The sequence below is a fragment of the Chrysoperla carnea genome (assembly GCF_905475395.1).
Source record: "Chrysoperla carnea chromosome X unlocalized genomic scaffold, inChrCarn1.1 SUPER_X_unloc_31, whole genome shotgun sequence".
Taxonomy (NCBI): domain Eukaryota; kingdom Metazoa; phylum Arthropoda; class Insecta; order Neuroptera; family Chrysopidae; genus Chrysoperla; species Chrysoperla carnea.
This window is the reverse complement of record NW_025408158.1, coordinates 1,532-15,088: the sequence shown is the minus strand read 5'-3', so window position 1 is coordinate 15,088 and position 13,557 is coordinate 1,532. Positions and strand designations below refer to the sequence as shown.

The following is a 13,557-nucleotide window of genomic DNA, read 5'->3' as shown; positions in this document are numbered from 1 at the left end:
TTATAAAATAATAGTTTAGAAACATTTGCCACAGTCAGTACCACGGATGGGTGGCCACTTGAGAATACTGTGTGCGGTTGCATTTTTATTTAAAATATATGGTATAATAAATAAGTATATATTTAAATTGATTACTTCATTGAAAATTTTAATAATATACTTTAATATTAATGATATTTATGAAAAATATATATTTGTAAAAATTTTCATTTATTACTGGCAACAGCCATACCACGTTGAAAACACCGGTTCTCGTCCGATCACCGAAGTTAAGCAACATTGGGCACAGTCAGTACTTGGATGGGTGACCGCTTGGGAACACTGTGTGCGGTTGCCTTTTTATATTAAAAATATAAATTATTTTTCTTCTTTTCTTTTTTTTTACACACCATATATAAATATATGTTATTTAGAAATGTAAACCTTTTATATTATTCATCAACAAATAAATATTATTTTTTGTATAAAATTTTATTGCATTTATAACTCATATCATGGTTACTTTAAAGCGAGAAGTTTTTTTAATATTTCAAATGAATATAAAATAATATAAATTTTATGAAATTTATTTATTTTTAGAAATAGCAATCGCTTATAATTATAACAAAATTTTAATAATGTTTAATTTTATTTCAATAATTTATATTTATATATATATATATATATATATATATATATATATATATATATATTTTTTAATAAAAATAATATACTCTTATTTAATAATATATGTTGGTCCTATATATAGGACCGAAAATATTTCTTATTTGTTTTTTTTTTTTTAAATTGTCATTTAAAACGCTTATGCACGTTCTCCACGAATACGTCTTGCCAATTGTATATCCTTAGGCATAATTGTAACACGCTTTGCATGAATTGCGCATAAATTGGTATCTTCAAATAAAACCTACTAAATAGGCTTCACTAGCTTCTTGTAATGCCATAACAGCTGAACTTTGAAAACGTAAATCGGTTTTAAAATCTTGTGCAATTTCACGTACTAAACGTTGGAATGGTAATTTACGAATTAACAATTCAGTACTTTTTTGATAACGACGAATTTCTCGTAAAGCTACTGTACCAGGACGATATCTGTGTGGTTTTTTTACTCCACCAGTTGCTGGTGCACTTTTACGTGCAGCTTTCGTTGCTAATTGTTTTCTTGGTGCTTTACCACCAGTTGATTTACGTGCAGTTTGCTTGGTTCTAGCCATTTTCAAATAATAATGTTTTTACAAAAAAACACACAATTTTAAAAATTATATTCGACAATTTGATACTACAAAGTCAAATGTTTAAATGCGAAATAAATGTGTTGTATTTATATTTATATGAAATTTCAAAATTTTTGTTGTCATATCCTATTGGATAGCTATCAGAGTATGGACTAATCAAATTGTATAGGCGTGGCTTAAAAAATCTTTAATGCTTTATATAAAAAGGCACAATTGTACCGGCGCTCACATACATTACAATACTTGTGAGGTTAACACACGTGTTATCCGTTCGTTAAAATATTGTAAATAATTTTTTATTAAAATGACTGGCAGAGGAAAAGGTGGAAAGGGTCTTGGAAAAGGGGGTGCAAAACGTCATAGAAAAGTTTTGCGTGATAATATCCAAGGTATTACAAAACCTGCAATTCGTCGTTTAGCACGACGAGGTGGAGTAAAACGTATCTCTGGTTTAATTTATGAAGAAACACGTGGTGTACTTAAAGTATTCCTTGAAAATGTTATTCGGGATGCTGTTACATATACTGAACACGCAAAACGTAAAACAGTTACAGCTATGGATGTTGTATATGCATTAAAACGACAAGGTCGTACTTTGTATGGTTTTGGAGGTTAAGAAAATATAATAATTTACTTAAAATATTTAGTAAATTTATTAAAGAATATTTAATACATCCGATAAATTTAAACAGGCTTTCCTTTTTGGGAAGCCACTAATTTTATTTATATAAGAGTAAATAAATTTGTTAATAAATATAACATATTATATAATTTGTTTACAACAAATTATTTTGTTTATAACATACATTACCAAATATTTTTATTTTTTTTTTTTATTGTAATATATCTGCAATAATAAATTATAATTTGTATATTATCTATTTTATTTTACAATAACTTATTGAATTTTTGAAAAAATTTTATTATAAATTAATATACTATTATATTTTTTATATATATAAGTTAAGAGTAACAAGTATCGATAGGAGATTATCGAATTTATAACTAATAAAACATTTCGCCTTAATCAAAGAAAATAAAGATTTTGCTATACCATTTTTTTATACTTTCAATAAATAATTTATTATTAAATTTTTATTATTTCATTTATTTTTTAAAATTATTAAAAATATTTTTCTAATAATTATAAGCGTACATAAACAAGTAGTAAATGTAAAATGAAAATAATAAAGGTAATGTAATGCATTTGCATTACACTGATTTACGATATATATTCCGCGATATCCTTTATTATATTTAAAATTAATAATATTGATATACTAATAATAGATATATTCAAGCTATTAATATATAAAATTTTATATTAAATATGATATTAATAATTGTTTATTTAATTTTTTTGTATATATAAAAATAATTTACTCTTATTTAAAAAATTTGATGGCTCTCTTAAAAAGAGAGCCGTTTTTATATGTTGATGTATTTTTATGTTATCAATTAAATAATATTTTCGATTTATTTATTTTGAACTTGTATATTTTGTAACAGCTTTAGTACCTTCACTAACAGCGTGCTTTGCCAATTCACCAGGTAATAATAATCGAACTGCGGTTTGAATTTCCCGACTTGTGATTGTTGAACGTTTATTATAATGTGCTAAACGTGATGCTTCAGCAGCAATACGTTCAAAAATATCATTAACAAAACTGTTCATGATACTCATAGCTTTACTAGAGATACCAGTATCAGGATGCACTTGTTTTAATACTTTGTAAATGTAAATTGCATATGATTCCTTGCGCTTCCTCTTCTTTTTCTTATCACTCTTTGATATATTTTTTTGAGCTTTGCCAGCTTTTTTTGCTGCTTTTCCACTTGTTTTTGGTGGCATTGTTACAAACAATTAATATACACAGATAGTTACAGAACACCAGTCAGTATATGTATGAGCGTGTCGTGTATACAACTAGCGTATTATATACGCGAAGATGGATATAACAATAAAAATGAATACTACTCTCTGATTGGCTGAAAATAATACTATAAGGTGATTGGTTTATTTTTAAAGTTTTATATTTTATAAATATTATAAATTAAAATACCCAAATAACATTTTAAACATTTATGTTACAATCCCCGTAACGTACACATCTGTGTGATTATATTTACAAAAAAAAATATTAATTAAATAAATTTATTCGCTATGTCTGGACGAGGTAAAGGTGGTAAAGTAAAGGGAAAGGCAAAGTCAAGATCAAGCCGAGCAGGATTACAATTTCCTGTTGGAAGAATTCACAGATTATTACGAAAAGGAAATTATGCTGAACGAGTAGGTGCTGGTGCCCCAGTATATTTGGCTGCTGTTATGGAATATTTGGCTGCAGAAGTTCTCGAGTTAGCTGGTAATGCTGCCCGTGATAACAAAAAAACACGTATCATTCCACGTCATTTACAATTGGCAATTCGTAATGATGAAGAATTAAATAAATTATTATCTGGTGTAACAATTGCTCAAGGTGGTGTATTACCAAACATTCAAGCAGTGTTATTACCAAAGAAAACTGAAAAGAAAGCATAAATTAAAAACATTGCATTAATTTTTATAATAATAATACATCGATCATAGGCCTTTTAATAAAAGGCCACAAATTTATTTAAAATAAGAGTAAAAATTATTTTTATAAATAATATATTATAATATTTTTTTAAAGAATCAATTTAAATAATTATAAATTAATGATTCTTTTTTTTTTTTTCTTTTTTATATGTTATTATGGAAATAATTCATCATATTATGATGACATTTAGGTAACATATTATAAGAATATTCATAAAATATTATCAAAATAATATTGTATTATGATGATATTTAGACAAAATATTATAAGAATATACACAAAATATTATCAAAATAATATCATTAGATAACAAAACTGTTCATGATACTCATACCTTTACTAGAGATAAAAGTATCAGGATGCACTTGTATTAATACATATTATCACAACATCACAAAATATTTTTTAAAAGGAAAAATTTTTTAAAAATTATTATAAAATTTGATTGAATTAAATTTCAATTTATTTTTTTAATAATTAAAGAAAAAAAAAAGCATATAAACTTTCTATTGAAAATGTTATTTTCAACTAGATGGCCAAGTGAACTTTGTTACACAAACAATATATGACGTATTCGTTATTTAAATAATCAGTATCCTTTGATATTATATCAATACGTTACTCTCTTCTTTTGATACATATTAATAAAATTTCAATTTATAAGATTTTATGTCAATTATATAAATAATATTATAAATTTTCTAAATACATAAGTTAAGTAACAAAAAATTTGAATAACAAGATAAATTTATATATTATGTTTTAATACTCGATACTATAATATATCGCATCCGTTACCAATTATTCGGTATCCTTTGATTTATACACAGAATGAACCAAAAATATGTATCAAATTTATTTTATTTATTTATATATTTAATATTATTATTATTATTTTATATTACAAAGTTTCTTAACGAAGCTTACAATGATTTCTCATATCGTACTTAACAAAATTATTTAGATCATATAAAATTTAAATTGTTAAAAAATTTTTATATTTATTATTATTATTTATTTTTATTAAAATTACATAACATAAAATTAATAATATTTTAATAATTATATAAATTAATTCTTATTTAAAATAATCTTATATTAATCTCAACAAATACTCTAATAATATATTTTGTCATAAATTTTTTTTATATTTAAAATAAATATTATAATATATAAATACTTATATCAGTATCAAAATTCTTTATATAATTATGAAAAATTAATTTAATAGTTAATTATTGATATTAATGCATAAATAAAAGTATTTTCTAATGAAATATATTTTGTCAATGTTCGATTAACACATTTCATAATAATACGTTTTCATTATTGACAAAAAAAGTTTTTCTAAAAATGAAATCTTATACTATAATATATATATTTATATATTAAATTTTTTAATTATTTATATACTAATAATTTATAATAAATCGATATTAAATAAAAAATAAAAATATATACTTTTTAAGTTTACCTTAAAAATATTATTGTTTTGTATGATTGAAATAATTAATATTAAACTATGTTTATTAATAATTGTTAATAAAAAAATTAAATATATTTTAATTTATAAAATAAATATTATTATTAAATTATAATTTATTATTTTATATATTATAGAAATTGAAAAAATAAATCATGTTTACTACGACAGTAAATTAGAAATACTATTTAATTTTTATGTGTTTTCTACATGGTACTTTGACTTACATAGGGACTTATATTATTGTGAATAATGATATAATTGAAAACCTTTATTTTTTATTTGATAGAATTATTATATTTTATCATTTAAATATTTATAATAAATACATTATTTTTATAAAGTAAAAAATATGGCCGAAGAAAATTCTACAGCTGTTGCAGCAACTGCGGTTACTGCTGCTTCTACAACACCAACAAAAAAAGCAACAGCTTCTGGTGCTAAACGTACAAAACAACATTCAAAACCAACACATCCACGTACATCAGAAATGGTTGTTAACGCAATTAAAAATTTAAAAGAACGTGGTGGTTCATCATTACAAGCAATTAAAAAATATTTAGCTGCAAATTATAAAGTGGATTCTGATAAAATTTCACCATTTATTAAAAAATATTTAAAAGCTGCTGTAACTGAGGGAGCCTTGGTACAAACTAAAGGTAAAGGTGCATCTGGTTCATTCAAATTGGCTGCTTCCGCTTCATCTAATTCTTCAGCTAAATCAAAAGTATCCAAAAAAGAAAGTGGAGCAAAAGGTTCAGCAAAGAGTGCTAAAAGTAAACGGGCACCAAAAGAAAAGAAAGCCACAACTACATCATTGGCAGCCAAAAAGCCTAAAGCAAAAAAAGCGACTCCATCATCATCAACTGCTGCTAAAAAAGTTACTGCAAAATCATCAGCGGCATCAAAAAAAGCACCAGTTAAAGCAAAACCAGCAAAAAGTACAAAATCCGTGCCAAAAGTAGCCCTGCTCGTAAACCGAAAGCACCAAAAGCTAAGAAAGCTTCTGTTGCCAAATCATCTCCTACAAAAATTAAAAAAGCAGCACCAAAAAAGAAATGATCTGTTACTTTAATAATATATTGAAATATTTCATTATTTTTGCTAAAAAATGAAAATAACATAGGCCTTAATACAGGCCACAAATTAATATTTGATAAGAGTAAATTATTTTTTGTATAAATATTTTATAAAATAATAGTTTAGAAACATTTGCCACAGTCAGTACCACGGATGGGTGGCCACTTGAGAATACTGTGTGCGGTTGCATTTTTATTTAAAATATATGGTATAATAAATAAGTATATATTTAAATTGATTACTTCATTGAAAATTTTAATAATATACTTTAATATTAATGATATTTATGAAAAATATATATTTGTAAAAATTTTCATTTATTACTGGCAACAGCCATACCACGTTGAAAACACCGGTTCTCGTCCGATCACCGAAGTTAAGCAACATTGGGCACAGTCAGTACTTGGATGGGTGACCGCTTGGGAACACTGTGTGCGGTTGCCTTTTTATATTAAAAATATAAATTATTTTTCTTCTTTTCTTTTTTTTTACACACCATATATAAATATATGTTATTTAGAAATGTAAACCTTTTATATTATTCATCAACAAATAAATATTATTTTTTGTATAAAATTTTATTGCATTTATAACTCATATCATGGTTACTTTAAAGCGAGAAGTTTTTTTAATATTTCAAATGAATATAAAATAATATAAATTTTATGAAATTTATTTATTTTTAGAAATAGCAATCGCTTATAATTATAACAAAATTTTAATAATGTTTAATTTTATTTCAATAATTTATATTTATATATATATATATATATATATATATATATATATATATATATATATTTTTTTAATAAAAATAATATACTCTTATTTAATAATATATGTTGGTCCTATATATAGGACCGAAAATATTTCTTATTTGTTTTTTTTTTTTTAAATTGTCATTTAAAACGCTTATGCACGTTCTCCACGAATACGTCTTGCCAATTGTATATCCTTAGGCATAATTGTAACACGCTTTGCATGAATTGCGCATAAATTGGTATCTTCAAATAAACCTACTAAATAGGCTTCACTAGCTTCTTGTAATGCCATAACAGCTGAACTTTGAAAACGTAAATCGGTTTTAAAATCTTGTGCAATTTCACGTACTAAACGTTGGAATGGTAATTTACGAATTAACAATTCAGTACTTTTTTGATAACGACGAATTTCTCGTAAAGCTACTGTACCAGGACGATATCTGTGTGGTTTTTTTACTCCACCAGTTGCTGGTGCACTTTTACGTGCAGCTTTCGTTGCTAATTGTTTTCTTGGTGCTTTACCACCAGTTGATTTACGTGCAGTTTGCTTGGTTCTAGCCATTTTCAAATAATAATGTTTTTACAAAAAAACACACAATTTTAAAAATTATATTCGACAATTTGATACTACAAAGTCAAATGTTTAAATGCGAAATAAATGTGTTGTATTTATATTTATATGAAATTTCAAAATTTTTGTTGTCATATCCTATTGGATAGCTATCAGAGTATGGACTAATCAAATTGTATAGGCGTGGCTTAAAAAATCTTTAATGCTTTATATAAAAAGGCACAATTGTACCGGCGCTCACATACATTACAATACTTGTGAGGTTAACACACGTGTTATCCGTTCGTTAAAATATTGTAAATAATTTTTTATTAAAATGACTGGCAGAGGAAAAGGTGGAAAGGGTCTTGGAAAAGGGGGTGCAAAACGTCATAGAAAAGTTTTGCGTGATAATATCCAAGGTATTACAAAACCTGCAATTCGTCGTTTAGCACGACGAGGTGGAGTAAAACGTATCTCTGGTTTAATTTATGAAGAAACACGTGGTGTACTTAAAGTATTCCTTGAAAATGTTATTCGGGATGCTGTTACATATACTGAACACGCAAAACGTAAAACAGTTACAGCTATGGATGTTGTATATGCATTAAAACGACAAGGTCGTACTTTGTATGGTTTTGGAGGTTAAGAAAATATAATAATTTACTTAAAATATTTAGTAAATTTATTAAAGAATATTTAATACATCCGATAAATTTAAACAGGCTTTCCTTTTTGGGAAGCCACTAATTTTATTTATATAAGAGTAAATAAATTTGTTAATAAATATAACATATTATATAATTTGTTTACAACAAATTATTTTGTTTATAACATACATTACCAAATATTTTTATTTTTTTTTTTTATTGTAATATATCTGCAATAATAAATTATAATTTGTATATTATCTATTTTATTTTACAATAACTTATTGAATTTTTGAAAAAATTTTATTATAAATTAATATACTATTATATTTTTTATATATACAAGTTAAGAGTAACAAGTATCGATAGGAGATTATCGAATTTATAACTAATAAAACATTTCGCCTTAATCAAAGAAAATAAAGATTTTGCTATACCATTTTTTATACTTTCAATAAATAATTTATTATTAAATTTTTATTATTTCATTTATTTTTTAAAATTATTAAAAATATTTTTCTAATAATTATAAGCGTACATAAACAAGTAGTAAATGTAAAATGAAAATAATAAAGGTAATGTAATGCATTTGCATTACACTGATTTACGATATATATTCCGCGATATCCTTTATTATATTTAAAATTAATAATATTGATATACTAATAATAGATATATTCAAGCTATTAATATATAAAATTTTATATTAAATATGATATTAATAATTGTTTATTTAATTTTTTTGTATATATAAAAATAATTTACTCTTATTTAAAAAATTTGATGGCTCTCTTAAAAAGAGAGCCATTTTTATATGTTGATGTATTTTTATGTTATCAATTAAATAATATTTTCGATTTATTTATTTTGAACTTGTATATTTTGTAACAGCTTTAGTACCTTCACTAACAGCGTGCTTTGCCAATTCACCAGGTAATAATAATCGAACTGCGGTTTGAATTTCCCGACTTGTGATTGTTGAACGTTTATTATAATGTGCTAAACGTGATGCTTCAGCAGCAATACGTTCAAAAATATCATTAACAAAACTGTTCATGATACTCATAGCTTTACTAGAGATACCAGTATCAGGATGCACTTGTTTTAATACTTTGTAAATGTAAATTGCATATGATTCCTTGCGCTTCCTCTTCTTTTTCTTATCACTCTTTGATATATTTTTTTGAGCTTTGCCAGCTTTTTTTGCTGCTTTTCCACTTGTTTTTGGTGGCATTGTTACAAACAATTAATATACACAGATAGTTACAGAACACCAGTCAGTATATGTATGAGCGTGTCGTGTATACAACTAGCGTATTATATACGCGAAGATGGATATAACAATAAAAATGAATACTACTCTCTGATTGGCTGAAAATAATACTATAAGGTGATTGGTTTATTTTTAAAGTTTTATATTTTATAAATATTATAAATTAAAATACCCAAATAACATTTTAAACATTTATGTTACAATCCCCGTAACGTACACATCTGTGTGATTATATTTACAAAAAAAAATATTAATTAAATAAATTTATTCGCTATGTCTGGACGAGGTAAAGGTGGTAAAGTAAAGGGAAAGGCAAAGTCAAGATCAAGCCGAGCAGGATTACAATTTCCTGTTGGAAGAATTCACAGATTATTACGAAAAGGAAATTATGCTGAACGAGTAGGTGCTGGTGCCCCAGTATATTTGGCTGCTGTTATGGAATATTTGGCTGCAGAAGTTCTCGAGTTAGCTGGTAATGCTGCCCGTGATAACAAAAAAACACGTATCATTCCACGTCATTTACAATTGGCAATTCGTAATGATGAAGAATTAAATAAATTATTATCTGGTGTAACAATTGCTCAAGGTGGTGTATTACCAAACATTCAAGCAGTGTTATTACCAAAGAAAACTGAAAAGAAAGCATAAATTAAAAACATTGCATTAATTTTTATAATAATAATACATCGATCATAGGCCTTTTAATAAAAGGCCACAAATTTATTTAAAATAAGAGTAAAAATTATTTTTATAAATAATATATTATAATATTTTTTTAAAGAATCAATTTAAATAATTATAAATTAATGATTCTTTTTTTTTTTTTTTTTTTTTATATGTTATTATGGAAATAATTCATCATATTATGATGACATTTAGGTAACATATTATAAGAATATTCATAAAATATTATCAAAATAATATTGTATTATGATGATATTTAGACAAAATATTATAAGAATATACACAAAATATTATCAAAATAATATCATTAGATAACAAAACTGTTCATGATACTCATACCTTTACTAGAGATAAAAGTATCAGGATGCACTTGTATTAATACATATTATCACAACATCACAAAATATTTTTTAAAAGGAAAAATTTTTTAAAAATTATTATAAAATTTGATTGAATTAAATTTCAATTTATTTTTTTAATAATTAAAGAAAAAAAAAAGCATATAAACTTTCTATTGAAAATGTTATTTTCAACTAGATGGCCAAGTGAACTTTGTTACACAAACAATATATGACGTATTCGTTATTTAAATAATCAGTATCCTTTGATATTATATCAATACGTTACTCTCTTCTTTTGATACATATTAATAAAATTTCACTTTATAAGATTTTATGTCAATTATATAAATAATATTATAAATTTTCTAAATACATAAGTTAAGTAACAAAAAATTTGAATAACAAGATAAATTTATATATTATGTTTTAATACTCGATACTATAATATATCGCATCCGTTACCAATTATTCGGTATCCTTTGATTTATACACAGAATGAACCAAAAATATGTATCAAATTTATTTTATTTATTTATATATTTAATATTATTATTATTATTTTATATTACAAAGTTTCTTAACGAAGCTTACAATGATTTCTCATATCGTACTTAACAAAATTATTTAGATCATATAAAATTTAAATTGTTAAAAAATTTTTATATTTATTATTATTATTTATTTTTATTAAAATTACATAACATAAAATTAATAATATTTTAATAATTATATAAATTAATTCTTATTTAAAATAATCTTATATTAATCTCAACAAATACTCTAATAATATATTTTGTCATAAATTTTTTTATATTTAAAATAAATATTATAATATATAAATACTTATATCAGTATAAAATTTCTTTATATAATTATGAAAAAATTAATTTAATAGTTAATTATTGATATTAATGCATAAATAAAAGTATTTTCTAATGAAATATATTTTGTCAATGTTCGATTAACACATTTCATAATAATACGTTTTCATTATTGACAAAAAAAGTTTTTCTAAAAATGAAATCTTATACTATAATATATATATTTATATATTAAATTTTTTAATTATTTATATACTAATAATTTATAATAAATCGATATTAAATAAAAAATAAAAATATATACTTTTTAAGTTTACCTTAAAAATATTATTGTTTTGTATGATTGAAATAATTAATATTAAACTATGTTTATTAATAATTGTTAATAAAAAAATTAAATATATTTTAATTTATAAAATAAATATTATTATTAAATTTATAATTTATTATTTTATATATTATAGAAATTGAAAAAATAAATCATGTTTACTACGACAGTAAATTAGAAATACTATTTAATTTTTATGTGTTTTCTACATGGTACTTTGACTTACATAGGGACTTATATTATTGTGAATAATGATATAATTGAAAACCTTTATTTTTTATTTGATAGAATTATTATATTTTATCATTTAAATATTTATAATAAATACATTATTTTTATAAAGTAAAAAATATGGCCGAAGAAAATTCTACAGCTGTTGCAGCAACTGCGGTTACTGCTGCTTCTACAACACCAACAAAAAAAGCAACAGCTTCTGGTGCTAAACGTACAAAACAACATTCAAAACCAACACATCCACGTACATCAGAAATGGTTGTTAACGCAATTAAAAATTTAAAAGAACGTGGTGGTTCATCATTACAAGCAATTAAAAAATATTTAGCTGCAAATTATAAAGTGGATTCTGATAAAATTTCACCATTTATTAAAAAATATTTAAAAGCTGCTGTAACTGAGGGAGCCTTGGTACAAACTAAAGGTAAAGGTGCATCTGGTTCATTCAAATTGGCTGCTTCCGCTTCATCTAATTCTTCAGCTAAATCAAAAGTATCCAAAAAAGAAAGTGGAGCAAAAGGTTCAGCAAAGAGTGCTAAAAGTAAACGGGCACCAAAAGAAAAGAAAGCCACAACTACATCATTGGCAGCCAAAAAGCCTAAAGCAAAAAAAGCGACTCCATCATCATCAACTGCTGCTAAAAAAGTTACTGCAAAATCATCAGCGGCATCAAAAAAAGCACCAGTTAAAGCAAAACCAGCAAAAAGTACAAAATCCGCTGCCAAAAGTAGCCCTGCTCGTAAACCGAAAGCACCAAAAGCTAAGAAAGCTTCTGTTGCCAAATCATCTCCTACAAAAATTAAAAAAGCAGCACCAAAAAAGAAATGATCTGTTACTTTAATAATATATTGAAATATTTCATTATTTTTGCTAAAAAATGAAAATAACATAGGCCTTAATACAGGCCACAAATTAATATTTGATAAGAGTAAATTATTTTTTGTATAAATATTTTATAAAATAATAGTTTAGAAACATTTGCCACAGTCAGTACCACGGATGGGTGGCCACTTGAGAATACTGTGTGCGGTTGCATTTTTATTTAAAATATATGGTATAATAAATAAGTATATATTTAAATTGATTACTTCATTGAAAATTTTAATAATATACTTTAATATTAATGATATTTATGAAAAATATATATTTGTAAAAATTTTCATTTATTACTGGCAACAGCCATACCACGTTGAAAACACCGGTTCTCGTCCGATCACCGAAGTTAAGCAACATTGGGCACAGTCAGTACTTGGATGGGTGACCGCTTGGGAACACTGTGTGCGGTTGCCTTTTTATATTAAAAATATAAATTATTTTTCTTCTTTTCTTTTTTTTTACACACCATATATAAATATATGTTATTTAGAAATGTAAACCTTTTATATTATTCATCAACAAATAAATATTATTTTTTGTATAAAATTTTATTGCATTTATAACTCATATCATGGTTACTTTAAAGCGAGAAGTTTTTTTAATATTTCAAATGAATATAAAATAATATAAATTTTATGAAATTTATTTATTTTTAGAAATAG

At 24.0% G+C, this 13,557-nt stretch overlaps 3 non-coding genes across 3 annotated transcripts; all 3 read left to right on the top strand.

Annotated features, from left to right (window-relative positions):
* The first annotated feature begins 218 nt into the window (after window positions 1-218).
* LOC123304225 lies at window positions 219-337 on the top strand. The gene has a single exon (XR_006536266.1). It is a non-coding gene; the product is annotated as a 5S ribosomal RNA (ribosomal RNA).
* Window positions 338-6,702: 6,365 nt separating this feature from the next.
* On the top strand, window positions 6,703-6,821 carry LOC123304224. Its single transcript, XR_006536265.1, has one exon. It is a non-coding gene; the product is annotated as a 5S ribosomal RNA (ribosomal RNA).
* A 6,369-nt stretch (window positions 6,822-13,190) lies between these two features.
* On the top strand, window positions 13,191-13,309 carry LOC123304220. The gene has a single exon (XR_006536261.1). It is a non-coding gene; the product is annotated as a 5S ribosomal RNA (ribosomal RNA).
* Window positions 13,310-13,557: the final 248 nt, after the last annotated feature.